Source organism: Canis aureus, chromosome 21, assembly GCF_053574225.1.
Source record: "Canis aureus isolate CA01 chromosome 21, VMU_Caureus_v.1.0, whole genome shotgun sequence".
NCBI classification, from domain to species: Eukaryota; Metazoa; Chordata; class Mammalia; order Carnivora; family Canidae; genus Canis; species Canis aureus.
Window position 1 is genome coordinate 36405431 of NC_135631.1, and position 26150 is coordinate 36431580.

Genomic DNA, 26150 nt, shown 5'->3' on the forward strand with positions numbered 1-26150 from the left:
TATCATATGCATAACTGTAGCAGAAGATATCATACAAGGAATTGACTTATACGATTATAGAGGCTGACAAGTCCTAAGATATGTGAGTGGAATCCCAGGAGAGCTGAAGACTGGCAGCCTGGAGACCCCAGAAGAGCCAATATTTCAGTTAGAGTCTGAAGCAAGAGAGAACTGATGTTCAGCTCCAGGCCATTAGGCAAAGCAAGTTCCCTCCTACTTAAAGGAGGTTCAGCCTTTTTGCTCCATCCAGGTCTTGATGGGACTTGAGGAGATCACCCACATTTAAGGGGAATAGTCCCTTTTCTTCAGGCTACCGCTTCAAACATTGATCTCGTCCAGAAACACCCTCTTTAGAGGCACTCGGGGATTATGTTTACCCAAGTACCTGGGCATCCCTTGGCCCAGTTAGGTTGACACATAAAATTAACCATCACAGTAGGGTTGGCAAGGCTCAAGGCCTAAGAGAATTTGTGTTAACGAAACTGCTTAAAAGCATAAAGTTCAAACTGTTGGCAAGTTTAATTTAAATAAATAAATAAATAATTTAATTAAAATTTTTTTAAAAAGCAAAGTTGAACAAAAATCAAAATGGCCGTACTAATGCTTCAGTGAAGCTTGATTTTAAACGTTTTCTTCTCTTCCATAAATCGTCCCTCCTCCCTTCTTAGTCTTTTGTTCAGGAACCACCCCTCTCCCCTGGAAAACCTGACAAGGGAGTCTGGCAGCACTTTCACAATTCCTGTCAACCCCCGCTAGACCCTGAGTATCCTAGAGCCCTCCAGCCCTTTCCTCCATGTGGGCCTTTGGTAACGAAGCTCTTAGCCTGCTACAGCCTCCTTTGCTCAGCAGCCAACATAGCTATTGTTCCTCTTTAGACCAAAACTCTGTCTTCGAGTTACTCATTTGGCTCTGGAGCACAGAGATCAGTTTTTGACAACATTAGCACATCTATGTGTTCCCATGTTCTTTCTCTTGTTAAAACAGGTCTAGAATATTCATTTGCACACACAGAGTTTTCCCAAAGTTATCTTCTGGATATTCTAACATGTTTTGATGGTCAGGGCTTGGAGGGTAAGTAGAATCTATTGTTTGCCCATTTACATTTTACATGGGATTTTGAGTATAGAAAGGCAGATTTGTTTTCCTGTTATTTCAGAGTCTCCGAGATCTCTTATTGCAATGATTCTAGAAAATGCTGACAAATAAAGTAGCCCCTCAACTGGAAAATGATGTGAAGAGAGCAGGAAACATGCGTTTCCTCTTATAAGTGGAGAATTGGGGTGGAAGGACAGAGAATAGAGTATATTGATGCAAAAAGGATGAAAGAATGAGAATTGTATCTATAGTACATCTCAATATTATAGGGAGCATCTTAGGAACTTTTCATAAATTGAATCATTTAATTCCCATAATAACTCTATTTGGTAGGTCTTGTCATTCCTGGTTCACAGAGAAAGCAGCTTGTAAGAAGCACAGTTAGAATTGCTCCCCTGGCTTGTTTGATTTCAAAAACACTATGTTCTTCCCATTTCATCAAGTAGCCTCACCACATCTACAGCTTCGGTCTTCTCACTTTTTTCCCTTTGTCAAAACATCAAATATGGAAATCACATAAAAGCTGAATTTTAATGTGTCTATTACCTTTTCTATGTTTCATGATCATGCAAGCTATCCTTTAATTTGGAATATTTAACATGTGAATGTGTACCATCTGTAGAGTATGTATGTGTGTATGTACTTATGCCCTAAACATGGTCGGTAAACTCAGTGGTTATGAATAGAAGCTGGCCACCAATAGATTGGTGAAATTAAGATTTTTGACTTAAAAACTGAGGAACAGAACTTGTATCCATGGTGACTCCACGAATGTGCCAACACCTGGCAAAGCTCACTCGGAAACATCTTGTCAGCTTCTTTCAGAAATGCACAGAGAAAAGAGAAACAGGATAATAAGAAATCCATTGAAAAGCAAGTCGTGAGTAATAGAAGTTAAGAAAATACAATTAAACATATTTGTTTTCCATGTGTAAGACACCGAGGAAGCAGAGATGAACAAAATGTGATCCTGGCCTCAAAGAGCTAATATTTTTATGAGGAGAGAGAAGCATGTATAGAAATCACAATGCACATCAACCGTCATGGGTGCTTTAAGTAAAAACACTAAGGGTGAAGGGTTTATTGATGGGAAGAACTCAGATCAGGATTTGAATGAGTGGTAATATTTCTGAGGGGGCATTGATAGGTGAGGGCAGTGAGGAATAATGTGATTAAGTGCCCCGAGGTGGACGTGAGTCAGTCAGGAGTGCCACACGTTATGGTTGAACCCAAGCCACCACTCCACCTACTGATGGCATGTTTAGAATTTTAAAGTAACTTATTCTACAGGCATCAATGACTTCTACATGGCTAATCTCAATGGATGTGTTTCAGTTATTAATCTGATATGTCAGCAGAAAATAGGGCTTTTGGGATCCCTGGGTGGCTCAGTGGTTTAGTGCCTGCCTTTGGCTCAGGGCGTGATCCTGGAGTCCCAAGATCGAGTCCTGTGTCAGGCTCCACGCATGGTGCCTGCTTCTTCTGCCTGTGTCTCTGCCTCTCTCTCTCTGTGTCTCTCATAAATAAATAAATAAAATCTTAAAAAAAGAAAAAGAAAATAGGGCTGCTAATCACTTCCTGCACCTAGAAAGTCTTCCTTCCTTTAGCTTCTTTGACTCTTTGGAATCTGAAAGTCTTTTTTTAAATCAATAGCCACTCTCAAATCCTGTGTCCATCACGTCTCCTCTGAGCTCCAGTGTCACCACTGAGAGCTTCTAGTGGCAAGTAAAAGTCATAATACCTGAAACTGAAAGTAAAGTTATATCGTTTTCCCCCTCTACCATTGTAAGCCTGGGATTACTCCAGTGTTCTTTTTCAAAGCAAATAACATGATCACATCCAACTAGTTGCTAAAATCAGAAATTTAGGAGTCATCCTTGATACCTCTCTCTCCCTAACACCACTAGGTCCAGTATATCCAGATCCATGTTAATGTTCCCTTCAATTACCCCTCAAACTCCACATCGCTCTCTCTCCCTGTTTCACTACTCTTCAGTCAGAACATACATTCCATCTTCCTAAGGAATTTGCATGTGCAGGATATATCATTTGGCATTTTCTTTCCACCCATCCCATAGTTATAACCACTCTTATTTTCAGACCATAGCTCAACTACAAATTACTTGATGACAACATTTATAATCCTTCTCATTAGGTCCTTTTTCTGTTACATCTTATCACAAACTCCTGTAGTTTTAACACACAATTGTACTATAAAGATCAATTTCATAATTCTTTATTAACTTAGTTTATTTATTTTTATTTATTTATTCATGAGACACACACACACACACAGAGGCAGAGACAGGCAGAGGGAGAAGCAGGCTCCATGCAAGGAGCCCGATGTGGGACTCGACCCCAGGACTTCAGGATCACACCCTGAGCCGAAAGCAGACGCTAAACTGCTGAGCCACCCAGGGATCCCATTAATTTAGTCCATTAATCACAGTTAGATTGTAAGTTATCTGAGAGAGGGGACTATCTGTCTTGTGCTAAGACATAATAGAATTTAAATATATATTTGATGAATGAATGTCAGAATAAACTAATAACTGAACTAGAGGCAGGGAGGCTAAGAAAGTAGGCAGTAATCTAGGCTTGTACTAATGCAGAAAGAGTTGGATTGAAATGTATGGTAAAGTTTTGAGAAATGGTAAAACAAGATACAATTAATAAGAATGATTGTTTTTTGGATGTAGGGATTTAGGGAAAGGGAGAATCAAGAACTAAATTTCAAGGTTATCTGAGTTTATTGATTGACTGTCTAGTGTAAGAAGTGTTTAGGGCTGAGGCTAGACCAGGGAATGCCAACAGAAAGCGGATGGGGACAGTGGCAAAGGGGAACCAAGAAACCAAAAAAAAAAAAAAGAGGGAAGAGAAAGTCTCTATGATGAATAATATAAATACCTTGTTCCTTATCAAAATTCTAATTCATATAATATAGATTTGTGGATTTCTATTTTATTCAGAGGATTATCATACATTAATATCATTTATTATGAGGCTCCAGTTGTCCCAGATATGAGCAGTAGGAGTCATTTCATCTGGCTTCTGTGCCCTTCTGACAGTTCCCTGTTACTCTTTGAACATTTCCTTTCTTTCTGGCACAGCAATGTGTTTTAGATTCATCTTGTACTTTTTTTTCTGCCTTGTTGAAATCAACCTTCTTTCTCTTTGTCTTTCTTTTCTTTTTTAAAATTTTACAAGGAGTCCTGGTTCCTTTTAGTAGAGAATGATATTAGAAATCAAGATCTGAGAGCTAGATGAACACACACAGACACATATATACAATGTATGTATATGTGTACATATATACACATATTTATATCTATAGCTCTACCTACCTACTACCTAAACCATGAGCTAACACTGATATCTCCAAATTCTAACACCATAGGATTTCTTCTAGTCTCCTTTTTCATATCATTACCTCTCACAATTGGCTGTGAGAAATCAGACTCTCATTATTCTTAAAATAATTATTAATTTTATCAATCTCTGTGTATGTAACTCCTGGCCTGTATATAATCTCCTGCCACTTTCACCCGTTCCTGTGCAAATGCTACCTTTTCCCTACTGGGGTTATGACACTCTTCACCAGGCCAATGCCTGCATGGAAGCCCTCTCAACCTCTCTTGGGCTCTGACAGCGTGAGCTGGCCACCTCTCTATGCAAAAGCCCTCCTCACTCTGCTGCAGTTCCCACATTCAATGTCAGGCCCCTCCTAGTATAGATGCCCACCTCACTCCATAAGGGTTCTGATATTCCATACTGGCCCACCGCCCCCGGACACCCTTTATACCCCACTGGGGATCCAATCCCTCCCAACTACTGCAGCCTACATAGCTCACACTCTTCTAGTATCTTTTGAGCAGAAGAGTAGGGGAAAGGCAGACAATATAATCTTTGCAAATCTGCTTTTTACATATATAATTAACATTTCCTGTATTATTAAGTGCTCCTCTATTATGGGACTTTTATGATAGTTCATTTTATTAATGCTCCTATCTTTTATAGGGTGTTCTTTTTCTACCATGGGAATTATTGTTAGTATTTGAGAAGGTAAGTGTGATCTTATGGAGACTATTTAATCCACGCACATTACATCTTGGTTCTTTGTTCCTTAGGAAGATAAATGTACTTTGATTAAAAATATTTTGGTTTGAGTCCCAGCTTCGCCGTATGATCCTCAATTCCCAGTATCTCAGTTTCTCCTCTTAAAATGAAGATGTCCAACTCATTTTTGTATCAGGGACTTGGTGCTAGTTGCTTCCCTTGCTTAGACCACACTGATCTTGGAAGTGAAATTTATTTACTTGGGTCAGTCAAGTCTCAATTCTCTGAAGAATTGGCATTTGAAGAAGGATTTTTCTTTAGATCCTTTCTGTGGTGAGTGGAAGTCTCAAATCAGCTGAAACATTTGTTTAGTGAGTTGGTAGAGATGCAGATTGCAAATGGCATTAAAAAATAGCAACTGTGTAAGGAAAATGCTGTTACTAGCTTAATAAAAAATACAGACTAAAATGCTACATTAAGAGCAAACAGTTGTAAATGATAATGATGGTTGAGATGGTGATAAATACCAAAACACCTTGGGGAAAATTTTGTAGCTTCTAAGTTATGTAGAAATATATAATGTATAGGTCTCCCCAAACCCCTTTCCATAGAGACTTAGGCCTTAACATCTCAAGTTTTCCATAAACCTCAAGTATGCTGGGTTGTAGAAATGCTGAAAACATGGTTCTTCTCTAACTGCATTTCTCTAACTCTTACCACCTGCTTATTCATATCCTCACTATTTTCCTATTTAGAGTTTTTTCTCCTCATAAACTCAGCATACCCACAATGACCTCAAATCTAACTTATGGCATTATTTCAGCTTTATTTCCCACTGATAATGGCTTCATTTTCCCCATATGTTTTCAGTTCAAATTTCTGGGCAGAAGAATATGATTATCCCAGCTATTTGTGAGGAAATGCCATAGGACCCTGTCACATCTATTTGTGGTCTGGAAGAAGTGTCACCTGGTTTATATCAATAGTGGCTGTAGAGAGCACAGTGTTGTTTAGAAAAGACAATGGCCAAGACAGGCACAAACAGGTTTGTCTACTGTAACTTCAGCAATGACATTAGCAACAACAACAAAATCAGAAACAGAATCACAAATTGGAAGCATATTAATATCATAGTCACAGGAGATTCAGATGATCCAATCACTTTTCAAAGTATATAGAGTCAATTATTGGTATTATGATGAGTTTGATTCTCCATTTATAAAAGGTATAAGAATTATTTTAAATGCTTTCAAGTTTGGAAAGCTGCTTGAGATCTGTAAAACCTTATTCCTTTCAAGGACCAGATTATGTGTTTTGAATTTCCGGATTTTGTTTTTTTAAGTTTCCTTTTTTTTTAGCATTTATTTTATTTTTTAAGATTCCATTTATCCATTCATGAGAGACACAGAGAGAGGGTGGGGGGGGGGTGGAGGCAGAGACAAAGGCAGAGGGAGAAGCAAGCTCTAAGCAGGGAGCCCTACGCGGGACTTGATACAGGGTCTCCAGAATCACACCCGGGGTCGAAGGCAGCGCTAAACTGCTGAGCCACCCAGGCTGCCCTAAGTTTTCATTAAAGTGATTCATGCTGTACTTGGTTTACGATACCAAGATAGACCTACTAAATTTTCCCTAAGAAAATATCTTTCACCCATCTGCAAATAGTGATTTATGTGTAAAATGAAAAAATATTATTCACCTTGCCATGTTAAGTATTGTAAGTTATAGAAGATAGGGGGAATCCTGACATTCATATTTACAAAATAAATACAAGTAAAGAATATTTTGTAATTTTGACAAGCGTAGCACTGAGATATTTTTCCAAACCAGAAAGAGAGAGAAAGGAAAGGAGTGGAGGACAAGAATGAATGGGGTGGAAGGAAGGAGGAGTGGGGAGGGGAGGGAGAAGAAAGTACTAAGCTTCAGTGGAAAAGATCTGTTTTTCAACATGCGGTTCAAAAAATATTTCTTAAAGTTTTTATTTTTTTTCTTAAAGTTTTTAAATGTGTCTTGAGTTTGACTAAGTATAAAATAAGGCATATTTCATCAATTTAGTACATAGAACTAAAATCTTTAAATGTAAATCTAGCAAAAAAAATCAAGAGATCAAATGACATTGCACAGGATGGCCAGTTAGGGTACTGACTTCCTAATTGTGTACTTACCATATTTTCCTATAGATATCTCCTTGAGTATGTCAGTATTGCAGAATGACCTCTAGATTAGGCAGCTAGAGATGTGGAGACAGACTCCTGGCTCTAAAACACAGTATCTAATAAATAACAAAGACTTTCTTCCAGAAGACTACTGGAAGTCACCCAAAATTCACACACCTGTCCTGCTTTACGCATGCCCTAATCCAATTCAGGTTCAGATTATAGGAGACACAGTTGTCAGTGTGGTCACTTGGTTTGGTTGGGCTCTAAGAACCTTTCGCCTTACTTGGTTTTGCTCTCGTGTTTAATCAACAGATTCATGCCCTTAGGAGACACAATAGAAGGGTTTTACTCTCCCAGAATGAAGGAGAATTGATCCCATACTTTAACTGCTCTACCCCACTTCAATTAAGCCTACTTATTTTTCTGTTTTAAAGCACCTATTTATTAGTGGTGCTCTGGGGTCAAATAGAAAATAAGAAAGGGGGATCCCTGGGTGGCACAGCGGTTTGGCGCCTGCCTTTGGCCCAGGGCGCGATCCTGGAGACCCGGGATCGAATCCCACATCAGGCTCCCGGTGCATGGAGCCTGCTTCTCCCTCTGCCTATGTCTCTGCCTCTCTCTCTCTCTCTCTCTCTCTCTTAAAAAAAAAAAGAAAAAAAAAAAAAAAAAGAAAATAAGAAAGGAATTTTTGCCTTCCTTTCCTCCTGTCTTTCCTTTGTTCTTGAGATAAGACACTCTTACTCTAGATTTGCAGACCCTGTGATGTAAGAAACATGTGCACTGGTGCAGGTGGCGGTGGCTGTGCCAGAAAAGGTGGAAGGACCGAGACACAGGTTGTGACTGAGGACAACTCTACTAGGCAAACACTGAAATCCCTTCCCTGACTAAGCTTCTCTACTCAAGTCATAAAACAAGCAAGCAAGCAAACAAACAAACAAACAAACCAGTGGCAAAATTACTTGCTTCTGAATATGGCTACTTCTTTCCTTTAACAAAGACAGCAAAAGACCACCTATCTTTGTTCCCTCTGTATGGACCTGGAGGATTCAATTGCTGGCCTGCAATAGGACACAAATCCTAATGAAAAGCAGCGCAGACCCCTTGGTGCCAATTGAAAAAAAAAACAAAAAACAAAAAACAATGGACAAACACTGAAAAAGATACTGTTGTTCACCATAGGAGAATTATATGAGGAATTAGAGCTGATATCTCAGTCTGAAACAAAGTTAGCCCAAGAGAGCACAACATGAGATCGATGCCAATATGCTTTAGGACGTGAAAACCACAATAGCCAGAGCTATTTTTAAAAGTGCAATGGAAACAATTGACACCACATTGGATGGATATTAGAGAAAAGTAGAAGGCATGAATAAGAAATTTTCAAGGAACTCAAAGGAAAAGAATAAAGAGGTTGGCTGGGAAGATGGCCAAGTGCACCTAAATGCACCTTGTCCCATGGATGGAAAAAACCATGTAAGCATAGATAACTCAGAAAATGAACGATGACCGGCAGAACAAATTCCACAACTAAAGGCAGGAAAGAGGCCACAGCAAAACGAGTGAAGCCTTGGTCTGGGAGTAAAAGGAGCCCTGGCTGTCCTCCCAGCCCAGCTGTGGGGCAGAGAAGGGCACAAGATAGGCTTTCCAGGGAGCCCAGGAGTAGGGAGGGTGAATCTCCATAGATGCACCTAATCTCTTGAGTTCTTAAAACCAGCAGGATTTCAACATTGGAATGTAAAAAATCAGCTGGCTGGGCTCTGGGAGAACCTGAATGGCATTAGGAAGCTGAGCCCCTCTCCCCCCCTTAAAGAGACAGCATAGAACTAGCAGTTTGAAAAACAGCCAAGGGCAGACAAGAGAGAAAGTGATGTCCTTATCTCAGAGCAAGGCCTAGAGAGACAGGGGTCATGGGGAGAACTCTTCCAGGAACCCAGTAGCCAGCAGGTAGCTCTTCCCTGCCCTGCCCCCTAGCATAAACAACAGCCACCTGGTCACCTGTAGGAACCAGCACAGAGCCCACACTCTTTACTGACTTGTTTGCATCACACCCCTCCTGCTACCAACAATGCACTTTGGCAGATCCACCCTTTCCAGTCATACTTCCCTCAGTCCTGGAGCTGTGCGCCCCTCTCCCAGAGCACCAGCAAAAATTCTGCCAGCATCACATCTCCTGACCTGCACATTTTGCTATATCTCAGTTCTGGCAGCAGGGGCAGGTCTCATTTTGCAAGCAGACCACCACACACCTTGCTGCCTACGATAGTCAAGGAGGGCCTCTACGGACAACTGGACTGAAGGAAAAAGAGGCAAGACTCAACAGCGGAGCCCACACAATACACATAGAGGACATTTCCTGAAGTGGCAGGCTCTGGGGAACAGGGGACACTGCACTGTACAGCACTTCTTCATAAGGCTATTATCATTAAGAGCAAGAGAAGTGGCTGACTTTTCAAAAATAAAAACATAGAAACAGACACAGGAAGTTAGAAAAAATGATGAGACAGAGAAACATCTTCCAAATGAAAGAACAGGGCCAAACCACAGCAAGAGATCAAAGAAAAATGTGTGTAAGTAATATGCCTGGTAGAGAATTTAAAGTAATAGTTGAAAGATACTAGACTGGAGAAAAAAGTGGAGTATATCAGTGAGACTCTTAGTACAGAGATAAAAAAGAACCAATTGAGATCAAGAACACAATAAATGAAATTAAAGCCACACTTGATGGAATAAAGAGCAGGCTAGATGAAGCAGAGGAGTGAACTAACAACCTGGAAGACAGAGTAATGATAAGTAACCAAGCTGAGCAAAGGACAAGCAAGAAAATTCTTCAGATTGAGAATATTCTTAGGGAACTCACTGACTTCATCAAGTGTAATAGCATCCACATCCTAGGGATTTCAGAAGAAGTGAGAGATAAGGGGGCAGGAGGTTTATTTGAAGAAATAATAGCTGAAAATTTCCCTTATCTGGAGAAGAAAACAGATATCCAGACCCAGGAGGCATAGAAATCCCTGCTTCCAAATTCAACCCAAAGAAGTCCACACCAAGACACATAGTAATTAAAATGGCAAAAAGTAGCAGTAAAGAAAATATTTAAAAAGCAGCAAGGGAAGACAGCTATATACAAGGGGAAATCCCAATAGGCTTTCAGTGGATTTTTCACCAGAAACTTTGGAGGCCACAAGAGAGTGGCATGACAAACTCAAAATGCTGAAAGGGACAAATCTGCAACCAAAATATTCTATCCAACAAGGTTATCAAAAATAGGAGAGATAAAGAGTTTCTCAAACAAAAACTAAAGGAGCTCATGACCAATAAACCAGCCCTACAAGAAATATTAAAGAGGGCTTTCTGAATGGAAAGAAAGACCATAAGTGAGAGTATAAAAAGTAAAAAAAACAAAAACAAAAACAAAAACAAAAGGAGTAACAATAAGTACTTCCATAAAAATCATTCAAGAGATTCATAAAATAAGAGGATGTAAAATATGATACCATATACCTAAAACACGGGGAGGAGAGTAGTAAAGAATGTATTTAAACTTAAGTGACCATCAACTTAATATAACCTGCTATATGAAGAAAATGTTATATACAGAACTAATGGTAACTACAAATCAAAAGCCAGTAATAGGTATGCAAAGAGTAAAGAAAAAGGCATCCAACTATATTACTAAAGAAAGCCAAAAAAAAATAAAAAAAAAAAAACCATGAAAGAGAGCAAAAGAATCACAGAAAATCTATAAAAATAACCACAAAACAAGTAACAAAATGGCAATAAATACAAATCTATCAAATTACTTTGAATGTAAATGGACTAAATGCTCCAATTAGAAAAAAAAGATGACAGAATGGATTAAAAAAACAGGACCCAACAATATGCTGCTCATAAGACACTCATTTCACACTTGCAGATTGAAAGTGAGAGGATGGAGAAACATCTATCATGCAAATGGATGCCAAAAGAAAATCAGAAGCAATATATATATCAGATAAAATAGACTTTAAAGAAAGTCTGTAACAAGAGATTAAAAAAACCCACATATAAAAATAAAGGGGACAATGTAACCAGAGGATATAACAATTGTAAATATTTACATATCCAACATGGAACACCCAAATACATAAAAGAGTTAATAACAAACATAAAAGAACTAATCTATAGTAATACAATAGTAGTAGGGGACTCTAACATCTCACTTACATCAATGGACAGATCATCCAAACAGAAAATCAGCAAGGAAATGGTGGCTTTGAATGACACATTGGACCAGGTGGATTTAGCACACCTATTCAGGACATTCCATCCTAAAACAGCAAAATATACATTATTTTCAAGTGAACATGGAACATTTTCCAGAATAGATCACATACTGGGCCACCAAACAAGTCTCAGCTAATAAAAAATAATCAAAGTCCTACAATTTGTCTTTTCTGACCACAGTACTATGAAACTGGAAATCAACCACAAGAAAAAATCTGGAAAGAGCACAAATACATGAAGGCTAAATGACATGCTATTAAACAATGAGTTGGTCAGCCAAGAAATCAAAGAAGAAATAAAAAATTACATGAAAACAAATGAAAATAAGAGCACAAAATTTTGGGATGCAGCAAAAGTGGTTCTAAGAGGGAAGTTTATAGCAATACAAGTTTACCTCAAGAAGCAAAAAAATCTCAAATAAACAATCTAACCTTACACCCAAAGGAGCTAGAAAAAGAACAACAAATAAAACGAAAACCCAGCAGAAGGAAAGAAATAATAAATATTAGAGCAGAAATAAATGATACAGAAACTAAACCAGAAATAGATCAGTGAAACCAGGAGCTGGTTTTCTGAAAGATCAACAAAATTGATAAACCTCTAAGAAGACTCATTAAAAAAAAAAAAAAAAGACTGAGGATCTAAATAAACAAAATTACTAACAAAAGAGAAGTAACAACCAACACCACAGAAATATAAGAGAATATGAAAACCTATATGCTACGAATTATACAACAGATAAATTCCTAGAAACATATAATCTACCAAAACTAAAACAGGAAGAAATAAAGAATTTGAACAGACCAATTACCAGCATGAAATTAAATCAGTAATCAAAAAACTCCCCAAAACCAAAAGTCCAGGACAAGATGGTTTCACAGGTTAAAGTCTACCAAACATTTAAGGAATTAATACCATTTTTCTCAAACTATTCCAAAAGGTACAAAAGGAAGGAAAACTTCTAAGTTCATTCTGTGAGGCCAATATTACCCTGATATCAAAACCAGAGAAATACAGGCAAATATCTCTCAAATATAGATGTAAGAATCCTCAACAAAATACTAGCAAACCAAGTCCAAGATATAATTTAAAAATCATACATCACAATCAAGTGGGGTTTATTCCTGGGATGCGGGGTGGTTCAATATTTGCAAATTCATCAACATGATACATCGCATCAATATGAGAAAGGATAAAAACCATATGACCATTTCAATAGATATAGAAAAAGCAATTGACAAAGTACAATATCCATTCATGATAAAAAAAAACCCTCAACACAGTAGGTTTAGAGGGAACATACCTCAACAAAATAAATTGCTTGTATGAAAAACTCACAGCCGACATCATACTGATAGCTTTTCCCCTAAGGTTAGGAACATGACAAGGATGTCTATTCTCACTGTTTTTACTCCCTTTTATTCGATATAGTCCTGGAAGTCCTAGCCACAGCAATTAGACAAGAAAAAAGACATCTAAATTGATAAGGAAAGTGGAAGTTTCACAGATGACATATTATATATAGAAAATACTAAAGACTCCACCAAAAAACTACCAGAACTGATAATTCAGTAAAGTCACAGGATGTAAAATCAATACACAGAAATCTGTTGCATTCCTATACACTAATAATGAAGCAGCATAAAGTGAATTTAAGACATCAATCCCATTTACAAATGCACCAAAAACAATAAAATATCTAGGAATAAACTTAACCAAAGAGGTGAAAGACCTATACTCGAAAACTATAAAATACTGATGAAAGAAATTGAAGATGACACAAAGAAATGGAAAGACATTCCATGCTCATGGGTTGGAAAAACAAATATTGCTAAAGTGTCTTACTCCCAAAGCAATCTACAGATTAAATTCAATACCTATCAAAATACCATTTTTCATAGAACTAGGACAAAGAATTCTAAAATTTGTTTGGAACCACAAAAATAAAAAAATAAAAAAAACCCTAAATAGGCAAAGCAATCTAAAAAAAAAAAAAAAAAAAACCCAAAAAACTGGAAGCATCATAATTCCAGATTTCACATTATATTACAAAGCAGTAGTAATTAAAGCAGCATAGTGCTAGCATAAAAATAGATACATAGATCAATATATAGAAAATCCAGAAATAAGCCCACAATGATATGATCAACTAATCTTTCGACAAAGGAAGAATGAATATGCAATGGGAAAAAGTTTCTTTAGCAAATAGCATTGGGACAACTGGACAACCACATGCAAAAAATAAAACTGGACCACTTTCTTACACCATAAGTACAAATAAATTCAAAACTGACACCATTATAAAAATCCCTGAAGAGTGCTCAGGCAGCAATCTCTCTGACATTGGCTATAGCAACATTTTTCTAAATATGTCTCCTGAGGCAAGGGAAATAAAAATAAAAATAAACAATTGGGACTACATCAAAATAAAAAGTTCTGCAGAATGAAGAAAACCATTGACAAAACTAAAAGGCAACCTACTGAATGGGAGAAGATATTTGCAAATGACATAGCCAATAAGGGGTTAGTATCTGAAATATATAAAGAACTGATACAACCCAATACCCACTCCCAAAATAATGGGCAGAAGACATGAACAGACATTTCTCCAAGGAAGACATCCAGATGGTCAATAGACACATGAAAAGATGCTCAGCATCACTCATCATCAAGGAAATGCAAATCAACACTATTATTGAGCTATCACCTCACACTTGTCAGAATGGCTGAAATCAAAAACATAAGAAATAACAAATTGTTGAGGACATGGAGAAAAAGAAACCCTCTTGCACTGTTAGTAGGAATGCAAATTGGTGCAGCTACTGTGGAAAACCATTTGGAGATTCCTCAAAAAATTAAAAATAGGACTACCTTATGATCCAGAAATTGCACTACTGGGTATTTACTCCAAAACAACAAAAACACTAATTGAAAGAGATACATGCACCCATATGTTTATTGCAGCATTATTTACAGTGGCCAAGATGTGGAAGCAGCCAAAGTGTCCATAGATAGATGAATGGATGAAGACACACATACAGAATGGAATATTACTCAGCCACAAAAAGAATGAAATCTTGCCATTTGCAACAACATGGATGGAGCTACAGAGTACAATGCTAGGCAAATTAAGTCAGTCAGTGAAATAGAAAACACCATACAAATCACGCATATGTGAAATTTGATAAACAAAACACATAAGCAAGGAAAAATAAAAGAGAGAAAGAGGCAAATCAAGAAAATCAGACTCTTAACTATAGAGAACAAAATGATGGTCACCAGAGGGGAGGTGAGTAGGGGCTGGGGGGATGAGGATTAAGGAGTGCACTGTCATGATGAAAGAGAGAGAGAGAGAGAGAGAGAGAGAGAGAGAGAGAGTTAATAGGTTCTGAACAAGGACCAAAGGAATTGTTTGCCAAGTAAACTGTATGACCTTGGAGGACATTAAAATTCTCAACATCTTGAAAAAATAGGATAGATGTGTAGATAGCTGCAATGGCAAAAACAATAAAGAACGAAGAGATGAATATAATAGGGGAAATGATCCAGCCCCAGAAGATGAGATGGGCATGAAGGAGGAACTACAGAAATGAAGGGCAGTGGACAAAGTGGCAGCTTCTACTTAAGACACAAAGGAAGAAGACATCTGAGTTGGAGATAGATTTGAGTATTTAGATTTATGGGATTGGGAGAATCCAAAGAATAAAGCTAACAAAAGGCCAAGACTTGATGTACTTGGAGAAGTTTTAGAATCTCAAAGGTGAATTTACAATCCCACAATATCCACACAGGCGACGGTCATGGTCTACAAATGACAAAACTAGCCATTGCTCTACAGCAATAAATACTAAAAATTAATGAAGTAAAACCTTCATCATTTTAAGAGGTTGGCATTTTGATATAAGATATGTATAGCTACACAGACAGTTCTCTGCTCTTTCACTTGCTTACTTTTGACTTCTTGACTTATTAACATCTGCTATTCTGTTCTTATATTTTCAAGAATCCTTGTGACGTATATCTGTGTGTCTAATACCTAATATATTGCTAGCAGACATATTGAGGTATAGTGCCCTTATAATAAAGTTCAGCTGTTTAAATGGACATTTGTTGAGTTTTGGTGAACAAATGCCTTTCGCTAATACTGGATGGCGCTTTCGCTTCCTGTTGGCGTTTTGCATTCCAGCAGTCTCATGGCAAGAAACTGTGGACAATGTCGGGAGCATAAAGCAGATGTTATGAAGAGTTTTCAGTTGTCTCATTTCTACTTCCTTGTCCTCAGAAAAATAACCACAGAGTTACCGCAGCACCATATTCAGGAGTACAGCCACTGAGAATGGGCTTATGGTGCTTAGTGAGGTAAATAACACCCCCAGCAGAACATAATGGACACATGCGCAGGCAAGGTAAGTGTGTGTGTGTGTGTCAGAGAAAGAGAGAGAGAGATTTTATCAACTATCTTCCTGAAATATCTGTTACCAGTTGAATTTGGAATGTGTGTTGCAATTTTATATGTAATACTCTTAAATTATAACTCTGTACCAGTAATCTTGGCAGTGGGACACTTTGTTTGACACTGTTAAGAAAAGGGATTATAAACTTGTGATTTATACAATTTTGAATGAATTAAATTTTCTAAGCTCAGCATACCCTGATCATAACCTTGCAAGACCCTAAGCAGAGGACCCAGCTGAGCCATACTTGGACTCCTGACCTACAGAAACTGATTAATAATGCATGTATGACGTTTTAAGCTATGTAGTTCATGTTAATTTACGACTAAGCAAAAATAATACAGTAGGCATCCTATGTTTTGTTCCTGTGTTAGTGGAAATGTCCCTAGAGTTCCCCTATTAAGAAGAATGATGGATGAAGATTGATCTGTCAAATAGGATGAATGACATAGAAGAGAAATTGAACATTTTCAAAAACCAAAATGAAAATCAAAAATCAAAAGGAAAAACAAAACCCCAAGCTATAGTGTTAAATAAAAATAGAAGTATAGGACAGAGCTGGACCCTTTTACCTTCTACCATATTTTATTACTTCTCTGTTGTTTTTGACACACGTCCCCTGTCTTTGAGAGCCTTTACTCATATGGTGTCCATGGATATCTATCTTATAACTTCACTGAATCTATAGTCCATGGCTTTTTCTTTTTCTTTCTTTCTTCTTTCTTTCTTTCTTTCTTCTTTCTTTCTTTCTTTTTGCTTTCTTTCTTTCTTTTTTTGGTGTATTTTCAGGTGAAGGAGAAATATGTTGACTTATTACAGGTAGATGCTAGTGAGACATCCTGACATCTTTTAGATACTTCCCTATTGTTTACCTTGAAAGGTCATGAAATGTTTTCTCCTTTAGAATTTCAAGCTTTTAGCTATTTTTTTCCCCTGAAGTATTGGAGCTAGGAATTCTACTCCATATAAAATACAATTTTCTAAAAAAAAAAAATAAATAAAACTGCTTAAAAATGGGCCAAGGATCAGTATCTTTAAAATCTTTGAGTAGTGTGTAGATGGAGGCTAATTACATGTTTTTACTGTTTGTATAAAACCTAATTAAAAAACAAAGAAATTGAAAACTGCATGGTTATGCTGCCACATAAGGCAGTGCATTTTTTCTAAGGGAAACTGTTTAATAGAGGCTGGAATAATTAATGATCAGGAACATTTTTTTTTTTTTAGGAACTTTTTTTTTAATGGTCAAGAATATCTTAAAATCAGTTACAATATTAAAACAAGACTTATTCTAAATGACATCTAGTCTCTTTCAGCTTGAGAATTTTGTTATATAAAAACACATAGTAAGACTATACTTTCAGGGATCATTTCTATAGTCTGTTACTAAAAACACATAGTAAATTTGAATTCAGCTCTCATTTTGGAATAGATAGTTCAAGCAAATGTGGGCTTTTTAGAGATTTTTAAAATATATATTAAAGATTTAATTAATTTATTTATGAGGGATATACAGAGAGAGGCAGAGACACAGGCAGAGGGAGAAGCAGGCTCCATGCAGGGAGCTCAACTCAGGACTGGAACCTAGGACCCGGAGGTCATGGCCTGAGCTGAAGGCAGATGCTCAACTGCTGAGTCACCCAGGCTCCCTGGAGATTTTATTTATGTATTTGAGAGGGGGAGAGGGAGAGGGGGAAAAGGGAAGAAGGAGAAGGGGAGAAGAGGATAGGGAGAAGGGGAGAGGGGGAGAGGAGGAAGGGGAGAGGGAGAGAAGGGGAGAGGGGGAGAGGGAGAACACAAGCCAGAAGGAGCGGGAGGTGAAGGAGAAGCTCCAGAGGGCAGAGAGGGGCAGCCGCCCTGTGTGCCCAGGTCGGGGTGTCGGTGGCTGGTGCAGGTCCCAGGACCCTAGGACCAGGATCTCAGCCCAAGGAGGATGCTCAGCTGACCCAGCCCCCCAGGCACCCTGGTTCAAGCCTTCAAGCCAATGTTTTCAAACTTCTTGTGCTGTTTTCAAGTCTGTGGCCAGAAGATTGCTTTTTCTTGAGAATATGAGCTACAGTTAGTGTCATCTGAATGAGACCCAATATATAATATGTCACAGGATCAGAACCCAGTGAGTATCTTTATTTCCATTACAGAACATTGACCTGACTTCAGGGCTTGCCTGATATTTGACATCACAAATGCTACTTTGCCACCTAGTGGCTGATTCTGATATTTCCTTTAGAAAAAAATTTTTTTTTTTTAAAGACTTTATTTATTCATGAGAGACACAGAGAAAGGCAGAGACACAGGCAGAGGGAGAAGCAGACTCCACGCAGGGAACCCGACGTGGGACTCAATCCCGGGATATTGACCCCAGGATCAGGCCCTGGGCCATAGGCAGGAGCTACACCGCTGAGCCACCCAGGCTGCCCCCCCCCCTTTTTTTTCTTAGATACCACAAGATATTTACTATATTCATTTTTAGGATGAAATGATTCTGGGAATCACTCGGTTTATATTTTTTGTATTGCATCTTGGTAGGCACATAATACCGAAAATATTTTTATTGAATATCAAACTGGTGTGATTTAAAATGTTTAGCTTAAATGTTCCTTTACAAAACATCTCTTGCTGATATCCTTATTTGAAAGATTAGAATAATCAAAACCATTATCTTAAAAAATGACTTCTAGAGAGTGGTAAAATCATATCTCCCGTAGAGATATAAAAATAAACATGTTAATTTTATTTAGCCTCATGATGAAACTGGTGATCTCTAACAACTAGTTCGAAGGAAAAGTAGAAAAACAGACACATTTATCGTTAAATTATTGTGCACATGGAGGTAATACTGGCTTCTTCTGGTGTGGAGGAAGGAAATCATTAGGTCCTTTTCCGGACAGACAGAATGTGCATGCCTATAAACAGTAATCGATTCCCATGATCATCAGCTATCTACACTTTCCGAGCTATAAAATAGCTTCCAGAGAATAGATAAGATGTGAGCTACAGACATGTGTGTTTTCCACTGAGAACCAAAATTTTCCTTATACGTTATATACGTTCTGTTTTATAGAGCTCGCCATGTATCAGACTCTGGCATCTGCATTGTTTCAAATATAGTTTCATCATTTGCAACTAGGAGCAGCAACTGGGCACATGTAACAAACACAGCTAATGCCCAGTTTCTATTTCTATTGCTTGGTAGACATGAAGCCCATAACCAGTTATCTTCTCCCTCGGTGACTGGAGTTCTTAGGTGTTTCTGATGCAGGATGTGGGAATCACCAGGCTAATATTTAGGCAAGGCTGAGAACCATGGACTCTAGGGCAGGGATTGGCAACCCTGTGATGCATGAGAATCACGTGGAGAAATTTTAACAGATGCTTATGTCCGGGGCCCACTTCAACTTAAAATCTCTGGATATATAAAAAAAAAAAAAAAAAAAATCTCTGGATATAGAATCTAGACATTGATGCTAAAAACACACAAACACACCAACAAATAAACCAGTCTTGCAGGTGGTTTTAATGTGCATCTGGTTTTAAGAAACATCCCCCTGATGACCATGGGATGGTTTAGCTGTGACTCTAGTCACAGCTCTCGTCCGTGAGTGTGCCTTGGATGTGGAGAAGGATGTAGTGTAAACAAAGGATGCTGATAGTTCACTCTTCTTAGCAAAATCACCATTATTGTGAGATGTGGCTTGATGCTTTAGATAGTCATCAGAATCCATATTCCTTAAGGAACTTCTGTTTATCATTTGCTTTCTCACGTACCATGTCTACAATTAAGAAAACACTTTGATCACATTGCACAAAAACACATCTGGTCCTCTTTGGGAACATTTCCATTTTTTTTTAACATTCCCATTTTAGATTAATAAACCGGCTCTGAGCTTCTTTTAAGTAAATCTAATAAACTTGATTAATATGAATGCGTTTAGAGGTGGAGTCCAAAAGGCTTTATTTCTCTGGTGGTGACATCCCTACATGACCCTGTGTTGTCTTTTATCCCAACCTTGTTGTGGTTTAGGATTAAGAAACAAAATATTTCCAAAGCACACAGATGGTCCTTGCACCTTAACTAGTACTTCATATGTGGTAATTGTTACTATCGACCATTCCCTTTGTGTAACTACCACCTTACATCAGAAGGCTTCTCCCAGGCCCAGTGTTTCCAGGCATCTCACTCTTGAAATCTTGATTTACGCTCTGGAGGTGATTCCGGTGTTCAGCCAGAGTGGCAAGTCCCTGCTCTAGATCGCTGGTCCTCAGCAAGCACCAGAACCAGTGGAGGCCTCATTAAACCTTACAAATTTACAGGTTGTTGAAGTTGCCTGTTTAACCAGTTCCTGGGTGATAATGGTAAGGCTGGTCCAGGAACACTTTGAGAACTACTATCTAAGCAATGCTGGGATCAGCTTTTGAAATCAGTGCTTCACAATTAAAGTTTTACTTTTAATCTATTTAAAACAAAGCTAAATTACTGTTGCCTTGTTTAGGATAAAGAAAACCGGTAACCTAGGGCTCGTTTCTTTTTCATAGTAGATGTTCTAACTGCCTGCTTCTAAGCAGCATGCAGCCTAGCTGTCTTCCTCCAACTAAGGCCCACTTCCATCCAGTTTAGACCTATGGAGACCATAGGTGTTACTGCTGGGCCTGCCCAAGCGTCTGATAGGTGACCTTCTGATGTCAAGGAGCCTGAAATCTCCACCCTCAGTTCTGTCAACATCCTCATATTTTGAACATTAAAGCATGATCTATTGAGCTTGAGTAGATCAATGACTGCATCATCTTTACCTCTCTTGTAGCTTATGATCGATCACCTTTGCCCATGCTCAATTACCAAAGAACCACCCCACCCATCCCGTTCTTCTTCTTCTTTTTTTTTTTTTTCTGGGGAGGAAAATTTGATATTTCTCCCATCTCCTCATTTGGCTGCCTTGTGAACTAAACTTTGCTACAAGCCTGGTGTCATGTCAGTGTTTAGCTTTGCTGTGCCTCAGGCACAGAGGCCCTTATTCCATTTTGTTTTGTGTAAGTTTCCCTTTTTTTTTTTTTTTAAGATTTATTTTAGAAAGAGAGAGTGTGCACATGTGCAAGGTGGGGGAGGGGAGAGGGAGAGGGAAAGGGAGAGAATCTCAAGCAGACTCCTGGCCAAGTGCAAGCCCAATGAGGGGCTCAACCTCACCAGATCATGACCTGAGCAGAAATCCCATTAACCAACTGAGCCACTCAGGCACCCCCTAAGTTTTCCATTATGACATTTCTTTAAACTTTTGAGGTTGACTAAAACCACTTTTAAACATTTCTGGTAAAAATAACATAATTTACAAGATTTTTGTGATTCCTTACCAAGAAAAAATGTATAGATATATGTACTTATGTGTCTGTGTGTTCTTTACACAAAGGGATTCTATTCATTGTAAATTTCTGATGCTATTTTTCTGGTAGTAAAAGTTACTTATATAACTTGACAGCACAAGACAGAGTACGTCTTTTCAGGATTGTTTTGTGCCACAGGAAAAGTAAACCTGGAATTACAAATTTGTAGCAAATGAGCTACAGTGGATAAAATTATAGTGCAAATTATTGCAGCCACAGTTTTTAGGAGACTTAATAAAAATAATTCATCTAAACACTTGTTGCGCTAGTCAGGTTATGGCCAAATTACATTAATGGTACTTAAAATTATTTTTTCTAGTGTTAGAGTTATACTGTTTTGTAGATGGCTCTTAGAAGTTGATAGTTACTTATTAAAGAAAATATAACTTAGTCCTGACTCGCTTAACATGCTGTCTTTGAGCTAGTCATTCAACCTCTCTAGGCTTCATTTTATTTGAAAAATGATCTAGGTGTTTCTTTCCACTTATATAAAATTAAGAATGTATAGATTCTCAAAATCTAGTACATACAAATATCAAAGAATATTTAAAATTATAAAATGTAAAAAATGTTATGAACACCTGCATTCCACCATCCAGCTTATGAAAATTCTTTTATTATATTCTTTAGAATTTCCACATGTCCCTATGTGAGCCCATCCTTTTCTCTTTCTGCTCAGAGGAAGCATTACCATGAATTTAGGGATTATCATTCCCTTGACTGTCTTCTTAGTTTTTTCACATCCGATCAACAACATGTTTATTTTAGCATGCTTTGAACATTATATAGATGTTCATATCGTAGGTTTTCCCTTTGGTGATGGGCTATGTCTTTACTGTGACCTTGGAAAAGCAGGTTTATGTACAGTTTACTGATTAACCTTGAGCAATCCATTAGGCTTCCTACCTCAGATAGTATTGCGTTTCACTTGTTAGGTCAGTGAAACTAGAGCTCAATTCACTTTTCTTGGGTTGATATGCTTAAGGTGAAAATGGTCCATTGCTTATCTACCTCTGATTTCCTACTTAAATTTTGGTCTTGATTATCCCTTATTTTCTTGTTAGTTCCTCATTGCTTTTAAAAATGTGTTTTCAGTACCTTACCCATAGTTTCAGTAGTTCAGTAGTTTGGGCCAAAGCCTATATTAGGCAACTACAACAAAGTTAAGTTAGTCATGATTCCAGACTTCTGGAGGCTTTGATCCAGACTACAAGAAGATAGTCATATAAACAATCAAAATATTTACATATTCATTGAAAAATATGTATTTACCTTCCATCTTCAGATGCTAACTAGACCCAGAGCAAGCAAAAAGAAATAACAATGATTAGAACATAAATCTATAGAGAATAGAAAAAACAGAGGAAGAAAAATCAACAAAATCAAAAGTTGATTCTTTGAAAAAATATAACAAAACCAATACACCTATAGCTAGACTGACCAAGGAAAAATAGGAAGAAGACTCCAATTACTAGAAATGGGAATAAAAGAGGAGGTCAATTGCTTTCAAAAACAGTCTGACAGTTCCTTAAAAGGTCAAACTCAGAGTTTATATGACCTAGCACTTCTCCTATATGTATACTCAAGAGAAATGAAAATAAGTATTTAAATACTCGCATATGAACATTTGGATCAGCACTACTTACACTAGCCCCAAAGTGGCAATAAGCTAAATGTCCATCAACTGATAAATGGGGGAAATATGCCATATTCATACAATGAAATAGTATTCAGCAATTTAAATAATGAAGTATTAATACATGCAACCTGGGCGAACCTTGAAAGCATTATGCTAAGTGAAAGAAGTCTGCCACAAAACCACATATTTTAAAATTCCATTTGTATGAAATGTCCAGAATAGGCAAATCTACGAAGACCTGCAAAGTAGATTAATGAGTATCTAGGACCGGGTTGGGAAATTGTGGGAAATGGTAGGGTGACTGCAAAAGGATATAAAGTTTCTTTTTGGTGTGAACAAAATGTTCTAAAATTGATTGTAATGATGGTTGAACAACATTGTGAATATAGTAAACACCATTCAAGAGTACACTTTAAAAGGGTGAGTTGTGTGGTATGTAAAATATATATCAATAAAGTTGCAAATGGGTGGAAATTACCAAAGGTCGATTTCAAATGAGATATTTGTAGTTATTTAGCATCCAGTCTCAAGAGACAAATCTTGATCCACAGCTATCAGATTAAATAACAAATTTTAAATGTATATAAAGGGATGCTATGTGAATCACAGATGCTTAAAGGAATGTTATTGGAACTTATTTCAAAACTCCACTTTGTTGTTATTAGTTGTGGTAATTCAGAAGAACTTAATATCTTTGACACCTACTTTTTGAATTTGTAAAATAAAAAATGATTTTTTGGTGAATATTTGATAAATCAAATCCTAGAAAGACCTTAGCCTTTTGGCAGGGAGGTAGCATAGCACTGTGAGTAATTACTAATTTCCTTACCTTATTTTTAAAGTTATTATAGGCTCTGTTATAGTGAATACAGAGATAGGAAAGGAAATCTAGCATACTTATACAAAAATACAGCTTGCTGGAAATTCACATCTCTTAAGTCATACTTGATCACGTAGAAAACACTAACAAAGCATTTGCAAACACAAAGGAAAGATGTATCTAAATATTTACTTTTTCCTCACTGGCCCATCCTTCTGTATATGTTTTTCCTTTTGAACCTTGCTCTCAAACAGAATCAGAGAACATTAAGGGCAGCCAGCTGTTTTCCATCCTAGCAACCACCTTCCACAGCTCTTATTTGCTATTTGAACCTATTATCCCCGCTGCTGTGATGTGCCTTTTTCCCTGGCAGCACTTCAGGTACCTTTGCCTGGCATGTTAGGCAGCAGCGAAGCAGAGAAAACAAGGTGGCCTTAATGGTTGACTTAATGGAGTGTTAAGTGTCCATTTCTGCTGAACTGAACACAGGCTTTGATGTGAGTGTCTAGTTTTATTGGATTGCTGTCAACCAACTTGCATAGAGTACTAAATTTTGAGGAAATCTGTGATTTGAGTGGAGTATGAGGAAAACAGCTCAAAGGTGGTATAAGGTGATCAGTCAATAAGGCTAGAATGTTTCTTTCCTCTGCCTTCAAGCATTTTTTTAAAAATGTAAGCATGTGTCAGGTATTTTGCTTTGAAATATTATTTACCTCCTCTAAATTGAGAGACCCAGCAATTGCACTGTTGGGGATTTACCCCAAAGATACAGATGCAATGAAACGCCGGGACACCTGCACCCCGATGTTTCTAGCAGCAATGTCCACAATAGCCAAACAGTGGAAGAAGCCTCAGTGTCCATCGAAAGATGAATGGATAAAGAAGATGTGGTCTATGTATACAATGGAATATTACTCAGCCATTAGAAATGACAAATACCCACCATTTGCTTCAACGTGGATGGAACTGGAGGGTATTATGCTGAGTGAAGTAAGTCAATCGGAGAAGGACAAACATTATATGTTCTCATTCATTTGGGGAATATAAATAATAGTGAAAGGGAATAGAAGGGAAGGGAGAAGAAATGGGTGGGAAATATCAGAAAGGGAGACAGAACATAAAGACTCCTAACTCTGGGAAATGAACTAGGGGTGATGGAAGGGGAGGAGGGTGGGGGGTGGGGGTGAATGGGTGATGGGCACTGAGGGGGGCACTTGACGGGATGAGCACTGGGTGTTATTCTGTATGTTGGCAAATTGAACACCAATAAAAAATAAATTTATTATTTAAAAAAATGAAATATTATTTACCTCCTTTAAATAAGAGATGTAGAAAAAATAAGATATCTAGAAATACTGGATATCTTATTTTGCTTTGCTTTGTGCTTCTCCAGAGGAAATAAATCCAGTAATTATAAATATTTATTTGTTATTTTATTTTATTTTTTAAAGATTTTATTTGTTTATTCATGAGAGACAGAGAGAGAGAGAGACAGACAGACAGAGACAGAGACACAGGCAGAGGGAGAAACAGGCTCCATGCAGGGAGCCTGATGTGGGACTGGATCCCAGCACTCTGGGATCATACCCTGAGCCAAAGGCAGACGCTCAACCACTGAGCCTCCCTGGAGTGCCTTTACTTTGTTATTTTAAAACACTTAATAAAAGAGGAAAGCTATATTAATTTAGTATCTATGAAATGCTTTTAAATATGTGAAGTTCAAAATAAAATGTAAAACATAAGAGGCTTAGTGTGCGAAGCATATTTCAAACAAGTCCACTGTTTACATTGTGAGAATAATATTTGTTGAAAGACAAATAAGCAAGTCATAATTTTACTACCCAAGCACCCCTATCTTTGAAAATAGGCTGATATATTAGTGAAATGGTAACTTCAGGACTTATTTATAATATTTGAACAATGAGGAAGAAGCATGAAAAACATGATAGCTTGCAGAAGAGTGTTAACAATGACCTTGGTGTAATTACATACTATGATTGATGGAAGATGACAAAGACAAAAACAAATTTGCCATATTTTTGCTCGAATCCTCACAACAGACCTCAATAATTAGAAATCAGTGTTGCCCTGTACAATTATTAAGTGAGAATTGTAAATTAAGAAACATGGTTATATGTATATCTGATATACTTGTTTTCACTTGGATCTAACTACTCATTAAAATATTATGGATTTTATGCTAATTTTAATAGCAGTGAGAGGACTGAAATTTTTATAACATTACCATGAATTAAAGAAATTGAGTCTACTATGAAACAGGAGTTTGTAAATTA

At 37.5% G+C, this 26150-nt stretch overlaps 1 pseudogene; it reads left to right on the forward strand.

Annotated features, from left to right (window-relative positions):
- The first annotated feature begins 17372 nt into the window (after window positions 1-17372).
- LOC144293527 (small nucleolar RNA U3) lies at window positions 17373-17452 on the forward strand (annotated as a pseudogene).
- Window positions 17453-26150: the final 8698 nt, after the last annotated feature.